We start from the raw sequence: 23,903 nt of genomic DNA, 5'->3' as shown, positions 1-23,903 counted from the left end.
AGTGCGGAGATTACAGTGTTGGAGCTATCAAACAATTTGGGGAATACTAAGCGGTCAGTGTATGTACATTGAGGGGGGATTAGACTGTGTATAAGAGAGCATCATACTGTGTTTAGGGGAGCATCATACAGTGTATAGGCGAGCTGTACAGGGGGGAGACTCATGACATTATTAAATGTAAAGTAGGCACTTATTGTCATAGGGAACTCAGGTAACTGTAACTGTCAAAGGGGCACAAATGGCGCTATTACTTTCTAGCGGACAAAATATGGGCACTGTTTTCGAGAGTTGCTTTAGAATTTAGAGGGCACAGAGAACCACACAGCAGGTACAGTTAAAGGGACACATACAGTAGCAGCGGCTCAGCATTGGGGTATCAGCAGGGTAAGGAGTTTGTGCAGGTAGGGAGTAGTCCCATTGGTGACAGTGCTGAAAATATGAGACATGAAATGTATCTTTGTTGTAATCTCTGCATACGAGTCCTGGCTGGAAGAAGTTTTCATGTTGGTCTGGGCCAGATGGAAAAGTGAATGATTCCATCAGAAAGAACGTCAGCTGTAAGTTACCATCTGTAACTGTGCTGTGATCTCTTATACGGTATGTTGTGTAGGACGGGTATCTACCACTCACTATATGGCGGTAATATCAATATTGGTCTTTATTTAGAAATTATATTCAGCAACAGCGCGGTCCTCTGCTGAGGTTCTCCTCCACTATTATTGTGCGTCACCGAGTTGTAATCAAAGTTACCTGGTTGGGGGCCCACTCAGAAGTTTCGCCCCCCCCTGAACCAAAACCCTAGCTACGCCTCTGGTTCTACCATTTTTTCAAGTAACCTTTAAAGAGGACCTGTTACCGAGTCAAAAATGACCAGTTTTTACTCTTATTTTATTCCTATAGCACCCAAGAGTTTGTGTTTTTTTTACAATCTGCTATATGGTTCTAGAGATGTGGGCTCTTTTTCATTTTGTGCTAATGGTCAGGAGGCAGTGTCTTTAGGCTACTCTGTAAAATTCATCTGTGATTCACTCCCCCTTGGTAGAGAAAATAACGCACTAAAAAAAGGGCTGGTGAACCGTATGGTGATTTTTAAAAAAATGTTGAGAGCATATTCAGGAGCGATTAACATAAGAACAAAAACTGACCTCTTCTGACCTGGTGACCGGATCTCTTTAAGTCTTTAATTTAAAGTAATCTTCTCATCAGAACTATAGACAATGAACGAAGCAGAGGTTGAGCATGCTCACTTCTGCTCCATTGAAAATGTGGATATGTAATGCCTTGTTCTCTTGGTTCAGGACCCCCATTCTTGGGATTGTTGATGGCCCTAGCAGTTGGACCCCAAGCAATCAGTAAGTTATCCCCTATCTTATGAATAGAGGATAATTTTGGATAACTCTTTAACTAGGGTTATATAATTTACTGACAAATTCACTTCAATGACTTGCACACAAAAATCTTTGCAAACGGTTTATTATCTGGAGAATTTGGAAATAGTCAATGATCTTTTTCATTTCAATGGTAGACTAGAGTTTTGTTAGGAGTCAGATTTCGGCCATTGCCATGCAGGAATCTCGACCCTCACATGCTGCAGGCTCCTGCTCTGTGTTTAATGCAAAGGAGATTGCAGAGGAGATTGCTTTACAGCAACTCTCTCCGGAGGCTAAGTCCTTCATCCCATCTTCTGAGCATGCTCATGGGATAAGCTCCCATTGGAGTTCAGGAGTCAGGTGCTCAGGTCCTGCTCCTGATTCCATTGGTGCAGCCCAGGGCTCTGGGGACTTCCGGAAGGTCCCGTTCACTAGTATTTTTCATACTTGCTGCTGTAGGTTTGCTGATGGATGCTTGGACTGGTGACAGACTTATTAAGAAACCCCTTCCCTCTGATAATACGATTGTGTGAGTGTTTGGGTTCAGCCAGTAGCAGCGCTAGCGCCAGCGCGCCTATGCTCCATCTACCTCAGCAGCTAGCGTCCTGCATCGCGCTTGCGATATAGCGGTGCCATCTCTGCGGCACAGTTTACGCCGCGCTGCGCTTGCAGTCCTGCCCGGCATTCGCAGTTGCGACGCCACGCACACGTCCAGTTACGGTAGGTCCTTTCGGATGTAGTGATGTTATTTTTATAACTACTCCGGTGACCAGTTACCGTATGTGTGCCGCTGAGTACCTGTGCTGTTAACAGGCTCAGCGTTTTCAGTTCCATTGTCTGCCATTGCAGCTCTGTGTCCATAACAGAGACTGCTAATTTGCACCTGGGTGATATCCAACCCTGTGCACATTACCGCCATAGTGCTCTGCATCTACTAGCTGCGGTTTTTCCATCCACTGCACGGTGCACCCCGAGTGGCGAAGGCACTTTATTTATATTTTTTATTTAGTGTCTTCCGCCACTCCTAATATAATACTAGCGCCAGGGTCTGGCTAGAGATGGCAGACCAGCAGCAACTATTGCAGTGCGTGCGACAGCTCGAGGCTCGCTTGGCTACCCTTGAGAGGGCTCTCGCAGCTGAGCAGACCACGGATGCTGCTGTTCAGGCACTCTCAGATGCGGTAGGGCATATGCCCATGTCCGCCCTTGCGCCGACAGTTATCTGCCTCCCATTGCCCGAAAAATACTGTGGGGATGGTGCCTCCTGCAGGGGTTTCATCAGCCAGTGCTCGATACCCCTGGAGCTGCTGGCTGCGCAGTTCCCTACAGAACAGGCCAAGGTGGCCTTTATCATTTCCCTACTGTTGAGCAAGGCGTTGGAGTGGGCTACGCCTCTGTGGGAGCACGGTGACCCGGAGATTCAGACCGCTGCTCACTTGCTAACTGCCATCAAGCAAGTTTTTCTTGGTCCACGGGTCACCCATGATACTTCTCTCCAATTGCTCGCCTTGTCTCAGGGATCACTCCAAGTTAGTCAATACGCCGTCCGTTTTCAGACACTGGCGTCCGAGTTGGAGTGGTCTGACAAGGCACTGATCCCTGTTTTTTGGAGAGGATTAGCGGAGCACGTTAAGGATGCTCTCTCCACTAGAGAGATCCCTACCACTCTGGAGGAGCAAATCTCCATTTCCTCCCGTATCGACCTCCGTTTTTCGGGGCGTGGTATGGAGCGTGCTCACTCCAAACGGAGAAGTACTCCGGCTCCCAACTTTTTTGAGCCTCTGGAGCTGCTGGTTCAGCCCAGGGCTCTGGGGACTTCCGGAAGGTCCCATTCACTATAAAAAGTGCGCATGGCTGTTCCGCCATGAGCTAGTATTTTTCATACTTGCCGCTGTATGTTTGCTGATGGATGCTTGGACTGGTGACTGACTTATTAAGAAACCCCTTCCCTCTGATAATACGATTGTGTGAGTGTTTGGGTTCAGCCAGTAGCAGCGCTAGCGCCAGCGCGCCTATGCTCCATCTACCTCAGCAGCTAGAGTCCTGCATCGCGCTTGCGTTATAGCGGTGCCATCTCTGCATCACATTTTACGCCGTGCTGCGCTTGCAGTCCTGCCCGGCGTTCGCAGTTGCGACGCCACGCACACGTCCAGTTATGGTAGGTCCTTTCGGATGTAGTGACGTTATTTTTATAACTACTCCGGTGACCGGTTACCGCATATGTGCCGCTGAGTACCTGTGCTGTTAACAGGCTCAGCATTTTCAGTTCCGTTGTCTGCCATTGCAGCTCTGTGTCCATAACAGAGACTGCTAATTTGCACCTGGGTGATATCCAACCCTGTGCATATTACCGCCATAGTGCTCTGCATCTACTAGCTGCGGTTTTTCCATCCACCGTACGGTGGACCCCGAGTGGAGAAGGCACTTTATTTATATTTTTTATTTAGTGTCTTCCGCCACTCCTAATATGTTTAGTCTACAATGCAATGTGTTTTTTTATGGGCTACACCTTCATACAGCTCTCCCTCGTCTTCTGCTTGTAAGAGCTAATAGAGAGAAACCAATCGCAAGCAGAAGGCAGGGGAGACAGGCTAAAGCTGCATCTCCTGGAATACACTAAAATGTGAAGCTGCATCACACAGAATTCACTAATTATGCAAATTGTCTCTTCAGAGAGGAAGAGGACTAGAACTCTAGTGCCACCTATTGGAGGTAGCAATCCTAAAAGTCAATGTTGACCCTTTAACGAGCCTAGTTACATGACTTAGGATAAAAGCCAAGCCAGAATCTCCATTTGCAGACACTGTGTTTCGGGGTACTGCCCCTCATCAGTGCAAAGTGGGAGATCTGGTTTGGCTGTGAGAGAGGCGTCGGAGAAGTGATACTTCTTGGATAACAGAATTCACTGAGACTCTGCAGTGGGGGTCACAGGACAGCATTGCTATGTCACTGGTTTATCACTGGCTGCCACTATGCAGGACTTAAAGCCAAAAGTTCAGTGTAATGAGTCACTATCCCCAATGCAAATCCATAAGCATCATGGGAAATGTAATCTGGAATGGGGCAATCATATCACAGAGAAATAAGGAATCAGCATGGCAGACATCCCAGAAATAGCACTTTAACCTAATTAGATAAAAATAAGACATCCCAGAAATAACACTTTAACCTAATTAGATAAAAATAAGACATCCCAGAAATAGCACTTTAACTTAATTAGATAAAAATAAGACATATGCAGGAATCTCTCTACAGGCAAAAAAGTGCTGCTTTAACAATATGCACTATAGAGGTTTATGTTCCTACAGATAAGTCGGTGTTTTTCACCTGGATATTTAGCAAACATGTACCAATCCTTCACCTGTGAGTAATGACGGATATACTCGAGTTCTTTGACGCCTTTGTAAGCCTGTTATTTTGCAAATATAACCTGACTGTACACAAAACAACTGACATGATTCGGTGCTATGATAAAAAATAAGATAATGAGTATTAGGCCACCGTACAGGATGCCAGCTGTTGTATGCAGTCACCTGGCAGCCTGCTCCATCAATGTGCCCGGTATGGAGCAGTAGCAAAGTGACAACTAACCTGAATCCTCTGAGCCACAGCTGAACAAGAGATGCTTCAAGCTCCTTGTCTTCTCTCTGACTTAGCGATATTCAGGAAGACGTCTTCGAACACTGTAACCATTATTAAGCTGTGTAATTAAAAAAGAGTGCTTCAGTAACGTCTGCCAACTAGCTGCTTAAATGTCAACTACTACAGATGTGCAGAAGGGGTTAGAACAGGGAGCGGATTGGGAAAGGTTTTATAGTATAAGGAAATGTCCAACTGTTCAACCCACAAGTCTATAAAAAACAGAATGAAGAATATCTTTCCCATGTCTGCTCTTGACCTTTACACTACTGCAGAATTAACTTCCTAGCTAAACACAGAACACATTGGGGGATACAGTCAGCTCCTTCACTCCCAGCTATTGGTGGATCTGATATAGCACGCGTTACATCCTAACATCAATCTGAAACGCTGTGCCTCTTCACATGAGAAAATACGATTTTTTTTACACCAAGTGATCAGGGCTGCCAACTTGACCATTTATTTTTCCTGGAAAGCTTACAAAAGAATCCTGGACAGACATTATTTTTTTATGGACACTTTGGAAACCCTTAATAAATCATTAAGATGATAAGTGATCCATGTCTACAGCCTGATGATATAATTCTTTAATGAATGCATGTGAAAGGGGTTGTTTGGGTCTTGTATATTAAAGAGAGTCTGTCACCCCCAAGACTCGATATAAGCTGCAAATACAGTCGTATAAGGGACTAAGCCCCTATGAAAATCTTCCATTTAGTATAGTTTGTACCTGCTTTTCAGAAGAAGATTTAATTTCTTATGCAAATGAGGGAACTTCATTGCATCTTGTTGTGGCCCTGGACTCAGGTCACCATTCTGCCCACTCAGTCACTATGCCGCATACTTGCCTTTATGTTGATTGATAGCACCCATGTGTCCAGAGTGAGCACTCCCTGAAAATAATTCCCTCCCCTGCAGGAGCCCAGATGTGCTCATTTCTCTAGTCTATCCACATTGACACTTGGTAAACCTCCACTGTCAATCAACAAAAGGGGTGGAAGGATTCACTGATACCTTAGCCATGGCAAGGGGGCACAGAAACTCTCTCATTAGCATAAAAGATAAAATACTATATGAGTAATTAAGCAAGTAACAGCTAAGCTACAAGGATGATTTTTATAGGGGCTACATCATCTATATAACAGCATTGAGTTTTGAGTGTGATAGACTCCCTCTAATGATGACCCATCCATCATTAGGAGATCAGTAGGTGTCCGACAACTGGCACACCCAACAATCAGCTGATATCCGCTTTGGCAGTGGCTTGATATAAACAATATATAGAGCAGAATACCACGATGAATGGAAGATAAAAAACAGCACTTGTAGTTGTCACTAAACAATGTATAGAGCTAAAGTGTTCCGATCCATATACTGTATTGTTTACATCCAAAGCCGATATCAGCCGATTGGTAGGTGGTGCCAGGTGCTGGACCCCCATCGATCTCATAGTGTTGACCAATCCTATGAACAGGTCATCATTATGTAAGTTCCAACCAACCCCTTTAATGCTCTGTCTCATTCACTGATTATTCTAATTCTGTTAAGGGAATTTATTGGAAATTGATTATTTTATTAAATAGGGCTGTATCACAAGAATATACAGGCATCATACAGAAGTTTGTTTTCTGAAAACGATTTCTTCACACAGTTCTGAGAAACCTACGGCCATGAACTGCTTTTCTTATTTTGTACGCAAGCGGAAGTTATATATTTATGTTCACAAGAATAAGTATAGCAGAAAAAACTATATTTTGTTATTAGGGATGGGCGAATCCTGAAATACTCGGAATCGCTAGACTGTAACGAGTCCGAGTCGGAAACTCGCTATTCGTTGCAAGTCTAGCGAGTCCAATGTTAATGAATGGGGATGCGAGTATTGTAGCGATTCCTGTGCTGGGGAGTGAGGGAGAGAGAGAGACCTAAGACTCCTATTTTTTTTTTTTTCAGAGTTTAATACAAGCAATTCTACTTTCTTAGCGATTTTGTGTCAGCAGGGGGACACAAAATCGCTAAGAAACTAGGATTGCTTGTATTAAACTCTGAAAAAACTAGGATTGCCATTGATTTGTATTGGACTCGTTACTGTGCGAGTAATCGCTTGGAAACTCGCAGAGTACCGACTCCTGCGAGTCCCCTACTACTCGCAGAGTAACGAGTCCTAACGAGTAGATTCGCCGATCCCTATTTGTTATATAATTTAACACTAGAACTACTGTACTCGTGACACCTACTAGAACTACTGAATGTAGTCATTTTGACTACTGACTTGTTTTCGTTTATTATTAGAGTTTCATTTGTGGTTATTTATTAATAATTATATTTTTTTAATGTATTATTATTGTGAGATCCAACAGTAATGCTTTGGAATGTTTTTTTCTGATTTTTTTTCCTATTTTTCTACAGGAAATAACAAAAGTAAACTAAGTAAAACAATAATAATAGACATTTTAAAATAATTTATTATTAAAGTGCACACATATAAACAACAACTCAAGAGCAACAAGCAGAGAAAATGTAAGTGAAGGAGAAGAAAAATGAAAATATGGCGCAGAATCTCAATAAAACCGACCAACCGTTATTATGAAGTACAACCGGTAACTTTCTAAACATTTGTTGATTCGCATTTCAGGCATCGTCTTTCAATTACAGCAGTACATTGCCCACACAAAGACTTATGGCAAGTCATACAATTTCCAACAGATCGATTTGCATTTTGCTTTTATCTGGCAAAATTTTTTTTGAGACATCACATCTGAAGATGTAGCAACTTTGGACATGCCACCCTTTCCCCTAGATACAACATACGGACCACTCAACTCTGTGACAAGCTTTTGCAAAAATGCCTTGCGTGACATTTGTCCGGTGGTCATCTCCTTGTATAATATCCCAGCATTTATACCCGCTAAGTCTAAGGTATTTTCAAATGCGTGAACAGGCCATCTCCTAGTACCTGTTCTTGTGCTGTATTTGCGTGCCATCTGATCTACTACATCTACTCCATATTTTGTTTCATTATAAAACTTTACAGTTTCTGGAGTTTTTTTTGGAGATTCAGAAGCAACAAGAACATCGGGATGGACGGAACTCAGAATTATCACATTTTTGGTTGGCTTACCTTGATACACGGTAAGTGTAAAATTATCCTCATTTTTATAGACTTTAGTGCTGTACAACTTTTCTTTCATTGTTTTTATTTCTTTAGGCACTTCTCGTCTTATATTATTTAGCGTTCCCACGATAGTCGTTCCCTGGCTTCTAAGCTGTTTGGCAAGTTTTACTGATATAAAATAATTATCAGTGGTTACATTTCGACCTTTTTTCAAAAACGGCTGCAATAGTTTCATGACTACGTGGTCAGCTAAACGGTCATCAGCATGGTGTGAATCATCTTTACCCAGATAAGGGAAGCCATTTACAACATATTTACTATCCTTATCTACAGCTAGCCAAAAAATTTATGGCCATATTTATCTGGCTTGGAAGGTATATACTGTGTGAAAGGACACCTGGTTTTGCTTGGGAAAAGTTGTTCATCAACCGTAATGTATGGGCCAGGTTTGTAACAAGCAATGCAATAGGCAATAAACCTGTCCCACACAATAGAAAAGAGAGCAAATTTGTCAGTTTGCAGTCTCTGCGATCGATTGGACTTCTCATCAAATCTGAGGTAATGCATAATTTCTACAAAACGGTCCCTAGACATTATCACTTTGCATAACGGTATTCCCCAGTCATAATACAACCAGGTAACACAATGAAAATGTGAAAAGTTCACATCTGAATTGAACTACATCTATATGAACATCAGGGTAAATAAGATACAGTGAAAAAATTATGCACAAAACTTTACAGCAACTTTTAGTGACAAAAGGACAGCAAAATATAGCAGGTAGTCAAAATGACTACCTTTAGTAGTTATAGGTGAATATTGAAATAAATGCGCAATGTTTGCACCTAAATTATTTATTGCCACAAAATCTTTTTTAACATCCTATTTGAGGAAAAGTCACCGAGTCTCAAGCCGGAATTCCAAAAAATGTAGTCACAGAGGAGAAATACATAGTGCGAAGTAGTCAAAATGACTACCTCAGTAGTTCTAGTGTTAAGACTAGCCATATTGCAATTGTTCAACCAAAATGAATAGCTTCTCCAAAAGCCTGATACAAATGGAGCCCTAATATGGCACCAGGAACTTCTTTTGATCCTTACTCAACCACTGTATGTTTCTGACATCATAAGGAGATTTATATTGTTGGATTTAAAGGGGAAAACCAGTAGGAAAAACATTGCTCGCTGTATCACGTTGCACGACTATGTAAATCTCCTCTTGAAGCCCTGCTTATATTAGATATCTGTGAGATGAGGTGGTATACAGAGCAGCACATGTCGTCACTTGGAGTTGTGGCAAGGTCCTAGTCAGGTTGAAAAAAGACTGTACTTTCCGAGCTAGACGGCAAAACTGCTGGTGTCCATAAAATAAATGGGCTGGTGCTGGGAGCAGGCGGGCACGTGACTACAAGTAAGTAATCGGCAACCATTCGGTTAAGCGAGGCCGGAGACATCTAGTTGGAATGTGGCTAGAAGTATGCAAGTTGTAACTTACGGTGACATGACCTCACAGAACCGGCATGGGAGAATCCTGACAGCGTGCACTTTGAGGATTCATAGATATTGCATAACTACTGCAGTCTATAAGTTAACATTTACTAAAGGGGATGACTCCTTTAAGTCTGTTTCTGTTACTGCATTTGTGTATTAAAGGGTTTATCCTCTACTCTTACAACCAATTCTCAATCTCTATGTTTCCCCCGAGTAAAATAATAAAACCTTTCCAATGGTGTTGGCAAAGACTCTCCCTCACGGGGCTCGCCTGACATTATGTCATGTGATCTCTGAGGACAATCGGTGCTGGCTACACTCTTCCCTCCTTCGGACAAATCAGAAATCCAGAGGAAGTAAGGGCTGCGGCTGCTCTCTAATTTCCTCCAGATGTGAAATATGGTCAGAGGAGAAGAGAGTGAAGCAAGCGAAGCAAGCGTTGATTGGCCACAAAGATCACATGACATAAGGCGAGCCCCAAGAGAGGCAGTACCGACACCACTGGAATAGTGCTGGCAAAGGAGGTGTTGTTATTTTACTGGCGGAATCATAGAGATTCAGAAGGGGTCATCTCTTAATTTTTTAATTATAAATATATGCTTGGTGCTTCAATTAACCTTTGCTTGTACACATGGTAGAGACTTTTGTCCACTGCCAATGCCATACATACTATGTCAGGCATTAAATGTATGGTACTATGTATGATATGTATGGTAATATTTTCAGAAGAAACAATTTATATAGTGAAAAATATCTCCACTTCTCCAGACCTCTGACCAAAAAAACTTGGAAAACGTCACAATTTTTTTTCCAGATTACAAAAAATCCAGAATAAAAAAAACCTAAACATGAATGCAGCTCAGTGGAGAACAGATCCATAGTATGACTGTGTACATGTTCCTTCTCAAGTTGTCTATAGAGTAGCTCAGAGCAATGCAATTTCCATACAGTTTACTTACTTTCTGGTTCTGTCACGATCATGGTTTGTGGAACCACTGTGCCACAGACCACGGAGATCCTAACGCGTGACTAAGCGAGCACTAGACTGTTCACTAGAGCCTCTGATGGTGAGGTTGCATTTGGCTCCTGATGATCGCCAGGTGACACTGCAGGGTAGACTCACGGTCGCACAACAGTTGGACCCAGATGGACAGACTGGATGGAGCAGCAGGCAGAGCTTGTATCACTGTGCAGCTGACCGAATTCGTATCAGAGTGCAGCAGACAGAGTTTGTGTCAGAGACAGTTTGTGCCAGAGTGCAGCTAGTTAATTTTGCTTCAGAGTGCAGCAAGCAGGATTTGCTTCAGAGTGCAGCAAGTGGGATTTGCTTCAGAGGGCAGCAGGCAGGATTAGATTCAGAGTGCAGCAAGCGGGATTTGCACTTAGAGTACAGCAAGTAGAATTTGTACTTAAAGTACAGCAGGCAGGATTTGTACTTAGTGTACAACAGGCAGGACTTGCACTGGTATGCAACCTTACACAACATAGACTGAAACAGGAAGGTTGCTCAGGCACCCCTCCAGTGGAGAGGAAGCAATATATACATAATGCCTCCAAACCATTGGCTGGGGAGGAAATAGCAAGTGCACATGCTGGCCCTTTAAGAGGTCGGGAGCGCATTCATGTGCCCTTAGAACATGCCCAGAGACCCGGTTGGAAGTGCTGCTGGGAGCAATGTGGACCATGAGGAAGAGAGGGACCAGCTGCAGTGTGGGTGGGTGAACTGACGCCAGAAAGCCGGAGTGGTGCTAACAGGTTCTAGTAGGGCAGGCTCTTTCTAATTCCTGCCCAACTATTTTGGTGAATAGAATTGTAATATAAGTAGAACTATAATATCCAGCACAAGGTTAGCTATAACACACTCATGCATTAGTGGTTTGTTCTGAGTCTTCACTGCTATCACTGTATTTAAACAAAGAGATAAGGCATTTGAACAAGCTCACACCTCTGGACAGTGAGAACAGAAAGCCCTGTTGAGGAGACTTGCTGTGGAAATTGAACTGTTGATTTATAACTGCATCTCTTCAGAATATGAGAGGGAGAGAAGAGAGGGAGCTTAGCAGATAACTACTGTGTAGAAATCAGTGGACTGGAGAGAGCTGGCTGGGATGTTACGAGTTAACCCCTCTCCTGGAAAGTAACTACTGCTCACTTTCAGTCAGGCTCTAGAAGCTGGGCTCTATTGGAAACAAGCTGTACACTGTCATTGCAGGAGAATGACAGTATATAGAAAAAGCAAGTCAATGTGCCTGTGTTTGTGCTGTTGAACTAATTAAAACAATTTAAGAATTTGTGGATACTCCTTTAAGTAATAAAATGGTTAGAAAAAAGCACAGAAAAGATCTAGGGTTTTACCATTAAATTAGTTTAGTACAGTATAATAATTCCTATTTTGCTCAAATAATCCACTTACAAATATACAGGAAATTCAAAATACAATAGGTATCAGCCAGACAGATAGATGTTTCCTTCCCTTTCCTCTGTTACAAGATGTATAGCATACAAATACCAGCTGTGAAAAAGAGACATAGTGAGGCCTGAACTAAATCAGAAAAGAACCCAGGGTTGTAAGGGAGCAGGTAAGAGGTTAATAAAAAATGCAAAATGAAGGGAACTGCACCAGGTGGTTTGGATCGTGGAGGAGCTCAGTATAAGGGGGATCTTTGGTGCCAAAAGGACCTTTCGGCCGTCTTACCTGAAGAATACCCACCATTCCCTGCTTTTTGTTTTTTAATAATAGTAAGAAAACACAAAACATTTACTTAGTTTAGGCCAAGTGTTAGTTGTCACAGCTTGGTGGTTTCTCATCCATGTCTGTTTTATGTTACAAGGCCTGCTGTACAACAGAGGTTGAACTTAGGTTTTTTTGTCTAAGAGAACAGTTGGAACTAAGGTGAAATTGGCATGAATCAAGGTTAAATGTTCGTAATTTACTTACAGTGGTTGAATAAAGCTGTGGCCATCCCATTTAACCCATAATGGCTTTTGGTGTTTGTTATTAAGGTATGATAGTTGAAAGCAGGCCAGAACAGTTAAAGGTGGGTGGGTATTTTCACACTCCTTGCAGATACTATGCTATGCTGTCTACTGTGTGGCAATCAGTGGTTGTTAAAAGATGCAATGCAGCTTGAGAGTGTCATGATAATGTTACATAGGGGCAATGTTACAAGAGCCATTTGGATATTTATAACATCATCTGAGGGCCATTTTGAAATATTAATTTAAAATTTAGCTGGCTATATTTGATCAAACATTTAATTAATTAAACACTAATCTGATTGTTGGAACTGGAATCGCTTTTTATTTCAGCACACTTTCCCTTCTGTAGGTAATCTGCACTCTGCTCTGCCTTCTGGTGCATTAGGAAGTACGTGAAGTGCTCTACGGCTTTTTAAGCAGCATAGGTCCACGTTATCATCTAGTTTGTGGCTAAGTCTATCTTAGCTCATGTGGTAATCATTAGGGACCGCAGAGTTAGGATCTCTAGTCTGTACAGGAACCAGAGGGGTCAGTTGCAGATTTTAGTGTGTTACATATTTTCCCTAGTGAATTGCTACACTACGAGTATCATTACAATAGGATTCACTGAGACTGCTGTATACATCACATAGGATGCACTGAGACTGCTGTATACATATCACATAGGAGACATCGAGATTGCTATATATACATCACATAGAATACACTGAGAATGCTGTATACATCACTTAGGATGTACTAAGACTGCTATATACATCACATGAGACTGTATATGACATGCTATATACATCAATTTTAATCTGTTCTACATGCATCCCATTGTTACATATCATGTATTTATGGTGCTTTTGCACAGCTCCCGAGTAATATTTTTAATACAACACACTGTATGATCAGAGATTTTGTGCTTGCTATACTTTGTTATAATGTATTTTTAGTAAAAAAATACTGATCTATTGCACGGTTTGAAAAAAAACCATCAAAACAAAAATGAGTTACACACCTTAGTTATATTTCTATGCGCCATATAACTAATAAATTACATTTCTATTTGATCTCTAATTGCTGACCTGTGTTATTTTTCGCTAAAGAGTCAGATTAGGTTACTGTTAATTGATAAGTTTATTGATATTGTTAAGTTTTCTATTTCACAAATAAATACAAGAGTTGGACATTTTCATTGTTTGTTCAGTTGGAATATAGCGATAGGTTTTTATAAGTGCCAAGAGACAGTAATTTGAACCAGTTTATAAGCTATTTAGTGTCATGTGAATTGACTGAAGTCATAAGCTGTTCTTGTTTTTCTCTTTGTAATTTTACACTTGAAAAAAACTTTAAGGGTATATTCGGAAAGTTTTGTTGCAGAAATTTCTGCATCTGTACCCTTTAGCTAAGAGGGGTTTATAGCAATGTGCATGCTTGTCACCAAAATAACCCAATTCACCTAATTGGAGCTGACTTTCTCCTACAAATTTACTGGTTGTGATTTTATCCTTAGTCTGGGATCAAACAGAGATTATGAGCACAGATTAAAAGTGTTAAAATATTTAATAAAAAAAAAAAATATTCAGACACATATAGGTTTTGGTGTAATAGTGGAGTGGTTTCTTTTAAAAAGGAGATATATATTATATATATAATACAGTAAGTGTATATATATAATATGTATATATTGCAGGGTTTTGTACTCACTGAGCTGTAGTTGAGGTAGGCACAGGAAGCGGTTTCATAAGAAACATCCAGTCAGGTTTATTAAAACTTCATAAACCTGCTTTAGCATAAGTAATACAAAAGATAGCCTTCTCCGGCACAAAGTGAAATCAGACAGTAAATAGTCCGCTAGTACTGCGGGTCCGCCCACTCAAGTCAGTGTCTTCACCAAACACACACTAAAGGCCTTCACACCTCAAGTCTCAGACACTGAATGAGACACTTGGTCTCCATTTTATCTGCCAAATGACACCCCTGGTATGGGGATATGTGAACAGTCATTCCCACCCATCTCTTTTGACTGCTCGTAAAACCCGGCCTTGGAATGGCCTAATAACTCTCTCAGCATTATATATGCTGGAGCATGCTTTTAGAGCTCACATCACTGATGCTACCAACCTTGATGATATACAGTTGTGCACAAAAGTTTACATACCCCCGCAGAATTTTTGCTGTTTTGGCCTTTTTTCAGAGAATATGAATGATAACACCAAAACTTTTTCTCCACTCATGGTTAGTGGTTGGGTGATGCCATTTATTGTCAAACTACTGTGTTTTCGCTTTCTAAATCATAATTACAACCCAAAACATCCAAATGACCCTGATAAAAAGTTTACATACCCTGCCAGAATTTTTGCTGTCTTGGCCTTTTTTTAAGAGAATACGAATGATAACACCAAAACTTTTTCTCCACTCATGGTTAGTGGTTGGGTGAAGCCATTTATTGTTAGACTACTGTGTTTTCTCTTTCTAGATCATAATGACAACCCAAAACATCTAAATGACCCTGATCAAAAGTTTGCATACCCCATTTTTTAATACCGTGTATTGCCCCCTCTAACATCAATGACAGCTTGAAATCTTTTGTGGTAGTTGTGAATGAGGTTCTTTATTTTCTCAGATGGTAAAGCTGCCCACTCTTCTTGACAAAAAGCCTCCAGTACCTTTAAATTCATGGGCTGTCTAGCATGAACTGTGCACTTGAGATCTCCCCAGATTGGCTCAATGATATTGAGGTCAGGAGACTGAGATGGCCACTCCAGAACCTTCATTTTGTTCTGCTGTAGCCAATGATCGGCAATGGCTGGTGCGGTGTATCTTCCAAGAAGGTCCTGTGTGCAACAAAACCCATCTTCTGGTGACAGCGGTCGGTCGCCGGCACCTTCCGCTGCCCCTAGTCCATATACTACTATGGCTGGAGGAACATGGATCATGGTACTGTCTGAGCCAACATATCTCCACAACTATTCTTCACTGGTAAAGTCAGGTCACAAGTGCCAGGGCAACTACTTGCTGTCGACGTCAGGGCACAAGTGTAAGTCTTGTATACTGTCCCTCTTTGGAAGTGTGTGTGCGGTACTCACGGTCAATGTAGTGTATGGCACCCCGTTCTCTGGCAGTCAGTGGACACACACTGCATGTCCCGCTCTCTCTGGTCCCCACTGTTGGCAGTGGGCGATGCTGGTCTGCGTGGCGCTGGTGCTCCCGGCCGGAGCACTCCTCTCTGTGGCTGTTGCAACACCCGGCTCGGCTCATGACGGAATTCTTTGCCTCTCCATCCAGAGCCATCATGGTAACCTCAGCCTCCAATGCAGGAGTCATGGGGTGCATCCTCATCATCCCCCTGACCCGCTCAGTCCAGCTCCACAACAGCTGTGAACTTGGGGATATTACTCAATATTGTCCCCAGCGGTATACTGGGCCTTGGAGCACCCCCATCTGCTTGGTCTGCCTCCTTGGCGTCTGGAGACTGTATCCTGCCGACTACGCCAAGTGTAAGATTACAGCAGGAATGCGGGATGCAGTGACGGAGGGGAGGCAGAACAACGGTTGACAGGTTTATTTACAGGGTACTCACTGTCAGCATAGCGTACGGCACCCGGTTCTCTGGCAGTCACTGGACACACACTGCACATCCTGCTCTCCCTGGTCCCCGCTGTTGGCGATGGGCAACGCTGGTCTGCGTGGCACTGGTGCTCCTGGCCAGAGCATTCCTCTCTGTAGCTGCTGCAACACCAAGCTCAGCTCTGTGTGCACGACTGTGCTCTGCATGGCTCATCGGAGGGACGAGCAGATCTTTTCCATTGTCTGTCTCGGGTAGGGCAACTTCTCAACAGGTGTCCCAGTCTTCCGCACGTCCAACACTCACTTCTGCACCTGTCAGATGGGCACTTTGGTCTGGATCGCTGTCCTCTCTGAGAGGCATACCCCCTCTGCATTCGCACTTCACCGCAGGATACGGTGACAAACTCTGGAGCTGCTACTGAAGTTCCTTTCATGCTCCGCACCTCTCCTCTAATTTCTTTTACCTTTCACCATGAGTTGCCTTGAGGTATGACGTGGGACTCCTAGACAGCAGCAAGGGCTATCTACAGGCTTCCAACTTCTTCCCAAATTTTTTCCATTCCCTGCCGTAAGTTGCGGGACCACTTCGGCTCTTTCTCGTTCGGAGTGGATACCTCAAAGCTCCGTACCATCCCTATCGAGGCTGCAATGCCCTGCTCCTGCTCACCTATGCGCTGCTCTGCCCCAATGTCTGCAAAAATCATGCGTGGGTAAACTCGCAGCCGCTCAAGCAAGGCTTGCTTAAGCAGCGCATCGCTCAGGCCCGTCACTAACTGGTCTTGCAGCACTGTGTCAGGAGGTCCTATGCCTGTGCCGTCCTTCCTAAGAATTGCAGTATGGATCTCCAGTAACACATTCATGTACTGCGTCACAGTCTCCCCCAGCGGAAGAAACAAACGCAACTCTCCTATGTCCGTGGGGTCTCCGTGCGTTTCCTCCAGTATCTGCAACACCTTGTCAAATGTGTCCCGCTCTCTAGGGGGTCATAGCATGACGGAATTCTGTGCATCTCCATCCAGAGCCATCATGGTAACCTCAGAATCCAATGCAGGAGTCATGGGGTACATCCTCATCATCCCCCTGACCCGCTCAGTCCAGCTCCACAACAGAAAATTACTCCCTGTGGACTTGGGGAGATTACTCAATATTGTCCCCAGCAGTATACTGGGCCTTGGAGCACCTCTAGCCGCTTGGTCCGCCACCTTGGTGTCCGGAGACTGCGTCCTGCCGACTACATGTAAGGTTACAGCAAGAACGCAGGATGCAGTGACGGAGGGGTGGCTGTTATGATTGGGTCACCGAGGAGGAAAGCAAGACCCAGCTAAGTCACAGAAAACCAGAGAGGTTGGTAACTAAGCAGATTGCAGACCCCTGATCCTATCCACACAACTAGCAGTAGCCATGGAGCGCACCTACGATGATCCTAGATGCCTCGACACAGCCGGAGAATTAAATAAGCCTAAAGCAAGAAAAGGGAAATCTAAACTGCCCCAGAGCAGACCCCAAAGGAATAGATAGCCCCCAAACATATATTGTAGGAGAGACAAGATGAAAACACAAACGCAGGTAGGAAAATAAACTGAGCAAACGTTGGGGCCCACACTAACTAGACAGGACAGGAAAGGAAAGACTCTGTCTGCAATCATGCAAAAAACCCTGGTTCAAAAAATGCCCAACACGTCTGACAGAAAAATACTGAAGTCACTAGACTTCCCCCACTATATCAGCACTCTGGTACCAAAAATACCTGAATGACCAGCCAACGTGGAGCAATGAATTTCAGACATTACTCTCTTCCTCCACTGATCAGGAACATACAATTTTCCCATAGGGCAACGTTCAGGTTTGTCCTCCTGAAATTCCTCCAGGGCATGTCTTAAATTGGGTGAGATGGCGGAAAGAACTACCCCCTCATTTAGAATGATAGTAGGCTCGGTCACAATAAGAGAATCTGCAAAGAAACTCCTAGAAAAGGCGTCCGCCTTGCCATTCTTAGTGCCTGGAAGAAAAGAGACTACAAAATTAAAACGCGTGAAAAACAAGGCCCACCTAGCCTGTCTAGGATTCAAGCGTTTGGCTGATTCAACATAAATCAAATTCTTGTGGTCGGTGAGGACCACAACTTGATGTCTAGCTCCCTCCAACCAAAGTCTTCACTCTTCAAATGCCCATTTCATGGCCAACAATTCCTGATTCCCCACGTCATAGTTACGTTCAGATGGGGAGAATTTTCGAGAAAAGAAGGCACAGGGATTCATTTTAGAAGTCACCGGATCTTTTTGGGACAAAACGGCTCCTGCACCAATCTCAGAAGCATCTACCTCCACCTGAAATGGGAGTGAGACATCAGGTTGCCGTAGAACTGGAGCAGAAGTGAATCTCCGCTTAAGCTCCTGAAATGCCGAAACTGCCTCTGGAGACCAAGTCGCTACATCAGCGCCCTTTTTGGTCAGATCCGTCAGTGGTTTGACAATACCAGAAAAATTACTTATAAATTTACGATAGAAATTAGCAAAACCCAAAAACTTCTGGCTGAACCCAATCATAAATGGCCTGTACCTTGGCCGGGTCCATTTCAATAGCCGACAGGGACAAAATAAATCCCAAAAATGAAATCCTCTGTACACCAAAGAGGCACTTCGATCCCTTAACATACAGGGAATTTTCCCTAAAAATCCGGAACACAGTCCAGACATGTTCCACATGAGAATCCCAATCCCTGGAAAAGATCAAAATATTATCCAGATAAATGATCAAAAACTTATCCACAAGGACCCGGAAAATATCGCTCATAAAATATTGGAAGACAGAAGGGGCATTTGTGAGCCCAAAAGGCATCACTAGGTACTCAAAATGTCCCTCCGGAGTATTAAACACCATCTTCCATTCATCCCCATGCTTGATGCGAATAAGATTATACGCCCCCCTGAGGTCAAGCTTGGTAAACCAGCAGGCACTTTTAACTCTGGAAAATAAATTAGAAATCAGGGGTAACGGGTACTGATATTTAACAGTGATTTTGTTAAGGGAACGATAGTCAATACAAGGCCTTAATGAACCATTTTTCTTGGCCACAAAAAACCCCCCAGCACCTAAAGGTGAAGAGGATGGTCTAATATGACCCTTCTCCAACGACTCCTTGATATAAGATCGCATAGCATCATGTTCAGATACCGAAAAGTTGAAAAGCCGACCCTTGGGAAATTTACACCCGGGCATTAACTCAATTGCACAGTCATAACTCCTATGAGGAGGCAAAGACACAGACTTACTCTCACTAAATACATCAGAAAAATCAGCCAAATAATCAGGAATATCATGAGACTGGGGAGAGGTGGAGAAAACAGGAGTGCCACTAAGAACACACTGACAACCCCAACTCACCACAGACACAGATTTCCAATCCAAAACAGGATTATGAGTTTGCAACCAGGGAAAACCCAGAACAATAGTATCATGCAAATTGTGCAACACCAAAAATTTACAATTTTCTTGGTGGTCTGGGGCGACCCGAATTATCTCCTGGGTCCAAAACTGGGGTTTATTCTCCACCAATGGAGTAGCATCAATACCCCTCAAAGGGATAGGAGTCCACAGGGGTATTATTGGGATTCAAAGCGGCTCCTGAATCTATAAAAGCCTTAGCGGAAAATGTAGACAAGGAGCAGATCAGAGAAATTGCCAAAAGGAACTTAGGTTGTACACTGCCCACAGCAAATGTGTGCGCAAAACGTTTTTCTCGTTTAGGGCAGACAGAAATAGCATGAGAGGCATCTCCACAGAAAAAACACAGCTTATTACGCCTTCTAAACTCCTGACGTTGCGCCCTAGACAAAACCCCATCACATTGCATGGGTTCAGACGTTCGTTCAAAAGGCGGCCATGCCTCTTGTGTAGTTTTACGCTCATGTAAATGCCGATCAACTTGAATGGCTAACGACATAGAATCATCAAGACAAGAGGGAACAGGAAATCCCACCATAACATCTTTTACGGTTTTGGCCAAACCCTTCCGAAAGAGCGCTGCTAAGGCATCATCATTCCATGTAGTAAGGACCGCCCACTTTCAGAATTTTTGACAGTATAACTCTGCAGAATCCTGACTCTGATTCAATGCCAATAGGGTTTTCTCAGCTTGATCAACAGCATTAGGTTCACCATACAACAACCTCAAGGCTTGAAAAAATGCATCCACATTAGTCAGAATAGGGTCTCCAGGTGTCAGAGAAATAGCCCAATCCTGGGGATCGCCGCACAGCAAGGAGATGACAAATTTAACCTGCTGCACAGAGCTCCCCAATGAGTTAGGCTTCAAGGCAAGAAATAGTTTACAATTATTCTTAAAATTCAAAAATTTAGACCGATCCCCAGAAAACACATCAGGAGTAGGGATTTTTGGTTCAACAGCAGATGATTGAGCGAGATAGGAGAAAATTCCCCGCACTTCAGCAACGAGCTGCTCAACACGATCAGACAATTGCTTAATCTCCATTAAAGAAAAAAAAAATCCTTCGGCCCCAGAGAAAAATAGGAAAAGATATATAAAAAAAAAAATTCTGACACTTTTTTTTTCTTTTACAATTCTCTCCTGCTTTTGAGTACCCTGGAATCTGTGGTTTAGACTGGTGATTCTGTTGTGATTGGGTCACCGAGGAGGAAAGCAAGACCAAGCTAAGCCACAGAAAACCAGAGAGGTTGGTAACTAAGCGGATTGCAGACCCCTGATCCTGTCCAAACAACTAGCAGTAGCCGTGGAGCATACCTACGATGATCCTAGACTACTCGACACATCAGGAGAACTAAATAAGCCTAAAGCAAGAAAGGGGAACTCTAAACTGCCCCAGAACAAACCCCAAAGGAATAGATAGCCCCCAAACATATATTGTCAGTGAGACAAGATGAAAACACAAACGCAGGTAGGAAAATAGACTGAGCAAACGATGGGGCCCACACTAACTAGACAGGACAGGAAAGGAAAGACTCTGTCTACAATCACGCAAAAAAACCCTGGTTCAAAAAATGCCCAACACGTCTGATAGAAAAATACTGAAGTCACTAGACTTCGCCCACTATATCAGCACTCTGGTATATTATTAAAGCAGAGCAAAAAGAAGCCAATCTAATAAGGGACAGAAACAAACTGGCACAAGCAGTAACATAAGGATGGAAATTCAGCACAGCCCCAGCCGGAGCTGGCTGAACACAAAAAGCTGAAATAGACAAAACCAGATCAAATGTGAACAATAGCAAAAGAACACTTAGCTGAGCATGCAGGGACTGAGCTGGAAACTAAGACCTCAAGATGCAGGAAAAAATCACCAGCAGGGATAGAGGAAGTCGGCTGTCTTAAATCCAGTCAGAAACTCCAGATCTCCAGTCATCCCCCTCATTATCAGGTGGCAGGCCTCTGTTAATTAGATCAGCTCCATTACTTCCAGTAATCACCCGAGGGTGCCCGGAAAGGGAACTTGTGACCCCTCTGTCAATACAACCAGCTCCACTACCTTCACTAGTAACCAGAGGTAGGCCAGATAGCGAATTCACAAGAGGCAGAGCAAGGGTTGATAGGTTTATTTACAGGGTACTCACGTTCAACGTAGTGTACGGCACCCAGTTTTCGGGCAGTCACTGGACACACACTGCACGTCTCGCTCTCTCTGGTCCCCGCTGTTAGCAGCGGGCAACGTTGGTCTGCGTGGCGCTGGTGCTACCGGCCGGAGCACTCATCTCTGTGGCTGCTGCAACCCCTAGCTCGGCTCTGTGTGCACGGCTCTGATCTGCATGGCTCTGCTCTGCAGCGATTGCTACAGGGCACACTACTTCCCTCACCTGTTTCGAGCACTTTTTCCTTTTATTCCTCCGCTGTTGAGCACGCTTTTCTGGCTCTCCCCGCACCCCTTGGTCAGGAGGAAGGCTCGCTCAGGCTTCTCCCCGGGAACAGGGGAAGGTCCACCTCGCTAAAGCTTCTCCCCGGAAACAGTGGATGCAGCCTCTCAAGTTCTGGACCCGGCACGCAGGTACCCACTGCCTCTTCGTCCCCCCCAAACACTGACACGAGTGTGCTTGGATGACACCTTATCCGAGCATGCTCACTCATCACAATCTAGCACTATTAAACACAGTGTGCAGCTAGGAGATGTGTGGCTGGAGTGGCTGCAGCAAAAGCAAAATGGTAGAGAGTTAGGATGGGTCAGGCAAGGAGATATGTATCAGTTTAGGTCCAGAAATGGCAGCCCCAGAGGCAGCAGCATTACAGTATACATTAAATGAATTAAATTAAGTAAATGTGTGGCTAAGTAAGATCTAGCAGCACCTTTGACAGAAGCAGCACAAGATTGGAAAAGACAGTAACTGGACAGTAAGTCAGACAGATGGCATGGACAATTTAATCATTGGCATCAATCATTGGTGCATGAAAGTCTGCACCCATCCATGCCAGGTTCAAGGCAGAAAACCTGGCCTGCTTTGGTATAAGTCCACTGTACACACTGAATACCCTCTCTGACATGACACTAGAGGCTGGACACGACAGTACTCACATAGCAAAATTGTCAGGTTCTTGCCATTGGTCCAATTTGTAGATTCAGAAGTCAATGGGATCGGTGCTCAGAGTATCTGCCCAAGAATGACAGTCTATGTGAAACTGAACATAACCTTTCAGCTGGTGCATCTGTGTTTGCTGAAGTTTTTAACTTTGTCATAATGGCAGAAAAAACATCTGGTCTATTATGTCAAAGATAATGTAGGTTTTGCTGCTGGCTCGGTTTTTTCGTAGCTCTAATGCTGGCACAGGTGGGGGAACATTTTGTCTGCGTGGATTGCAGAGGGGTCTGCTGGCATGTCATGTTGTTGGCAGGCGTTCACTCGACAAAAGCTTTGCAGAGCAAGCAGGTAAGACAGCTTATCTTGATAATAATCATATTTGATCTAACTTTTGGAAGATGTAACAATTCTCTCATTTAGTTTTTAGAATGAAGATCTTAAATTATGGCTATCCAATATTCATAAGTTTTGTTAATGTTAACATGCCTGTCCTCCCATAAGCATTACAGTATATAGCTGTTAGGCATCGGATTCCTGCAGCGACACAACAGGAATCCAGAGCCTCACATGCTGCTCTGCAGCAAGCCATTCCTGAGGCTAAGTCCCTCTGCCGCTCTACTGAGCATGCTCACGAGACGATCTCCCATTGGAGGTCGGGAGTCACGTGCTCAGGTCCTTCTCCAGATCTGATTGGTTAATCTCAGAGATCTGGAAGGTCCCGGCAGCACACGGCTCTAAAAGGCCCGCATGGCTGCTCGGCCATGCGCTAGTATAGACTTTACTTGCTAGATATGTGAATGGTGATGGATGTATGATTCTGGTGACTGACTTATTATGATTCCCCTCCCTCTGATAATACGCATGTGGATAGGGAACTAGAGAAAGAGTCAGTGGCAAGCCATAGGCCACTGTGCACACCGCACCTCTACACTAGCGTCCGATTGTGTCATGTCTCATACGGCACTATCGCATAGCGGCTGTGTTTGCCGCTGCGCTGCAGTCAGCAGCACTTGCCGGCATCCGTGGTAGCGATGCCGCACACATGGTAGGTCTAGACGGACACCGACCTCATCCTTGGGCCTGTGTCCTGTGACCGGATACCGTGCGTGCGATTTTGCTGAGAACTGTGAGTCTAACAGGCTCGGCATTTATGTTTATGTTACAGCGCCTCTGTGAGTCAACAGAGTCCGCTCAGCGCACATCAGGTGACGGTTA

The 23,903-nt window shown here is 43.8% G+C and overlaps 2 protein-coding genes across 2 annotated transcripts in view; one reads left to right on the top strand and one right to left on the bottom strand.

Annotated features, from left to right (window-relative positions):
• The window catches only part of MED12L (mediator complex subunit 12L), a 1,194,146-nt gene that overhangs the window by 337,148 nt on the left and 833,095 nt on the right, over positions 1 to 23,903 (top strand).
• P2RY14 (purinergic receptor P2Y14) overlaps positions 1 to 23,903 on the bottom strand; it is a 143,660-nt gene that overhangs the window by 24,855 nt on the left and 94,902 nt on the right. Inside the window, exon 2 of the mRNA XM_073579059.1 lies at positions 4,962 to 5,070. The gene's annotated coding sequence lies outside the window, so the exon portion shown is untranslated. The remainder of the gene's footprint in view (positions 1 to 4,961; positions 5,071 to 23,903) is intronic.

The sequence above is a fragment of the Dendrobates tinctorius genome, unplaced genomic scaffold (assembly GCF_039654945.1).
Source record: "Dendrobates tinctorius isolate UK_male_01 unplaced genomic scaffold, ASM3965494v1 ptg000060l, whole genome shotgun sequence".
Taxonomy (NCBI): Eukaryota; Metazoa; Chordata; class Amphibia; order Anura; family Dendrobatidae; genus Dendrobates; species Dendrobates tinctorius.
The sequence above is the reverse complement of the archived record's forward strand: the minus strand, read 5'-3'. Positions and strand labels throughout refer to the sequence as shown.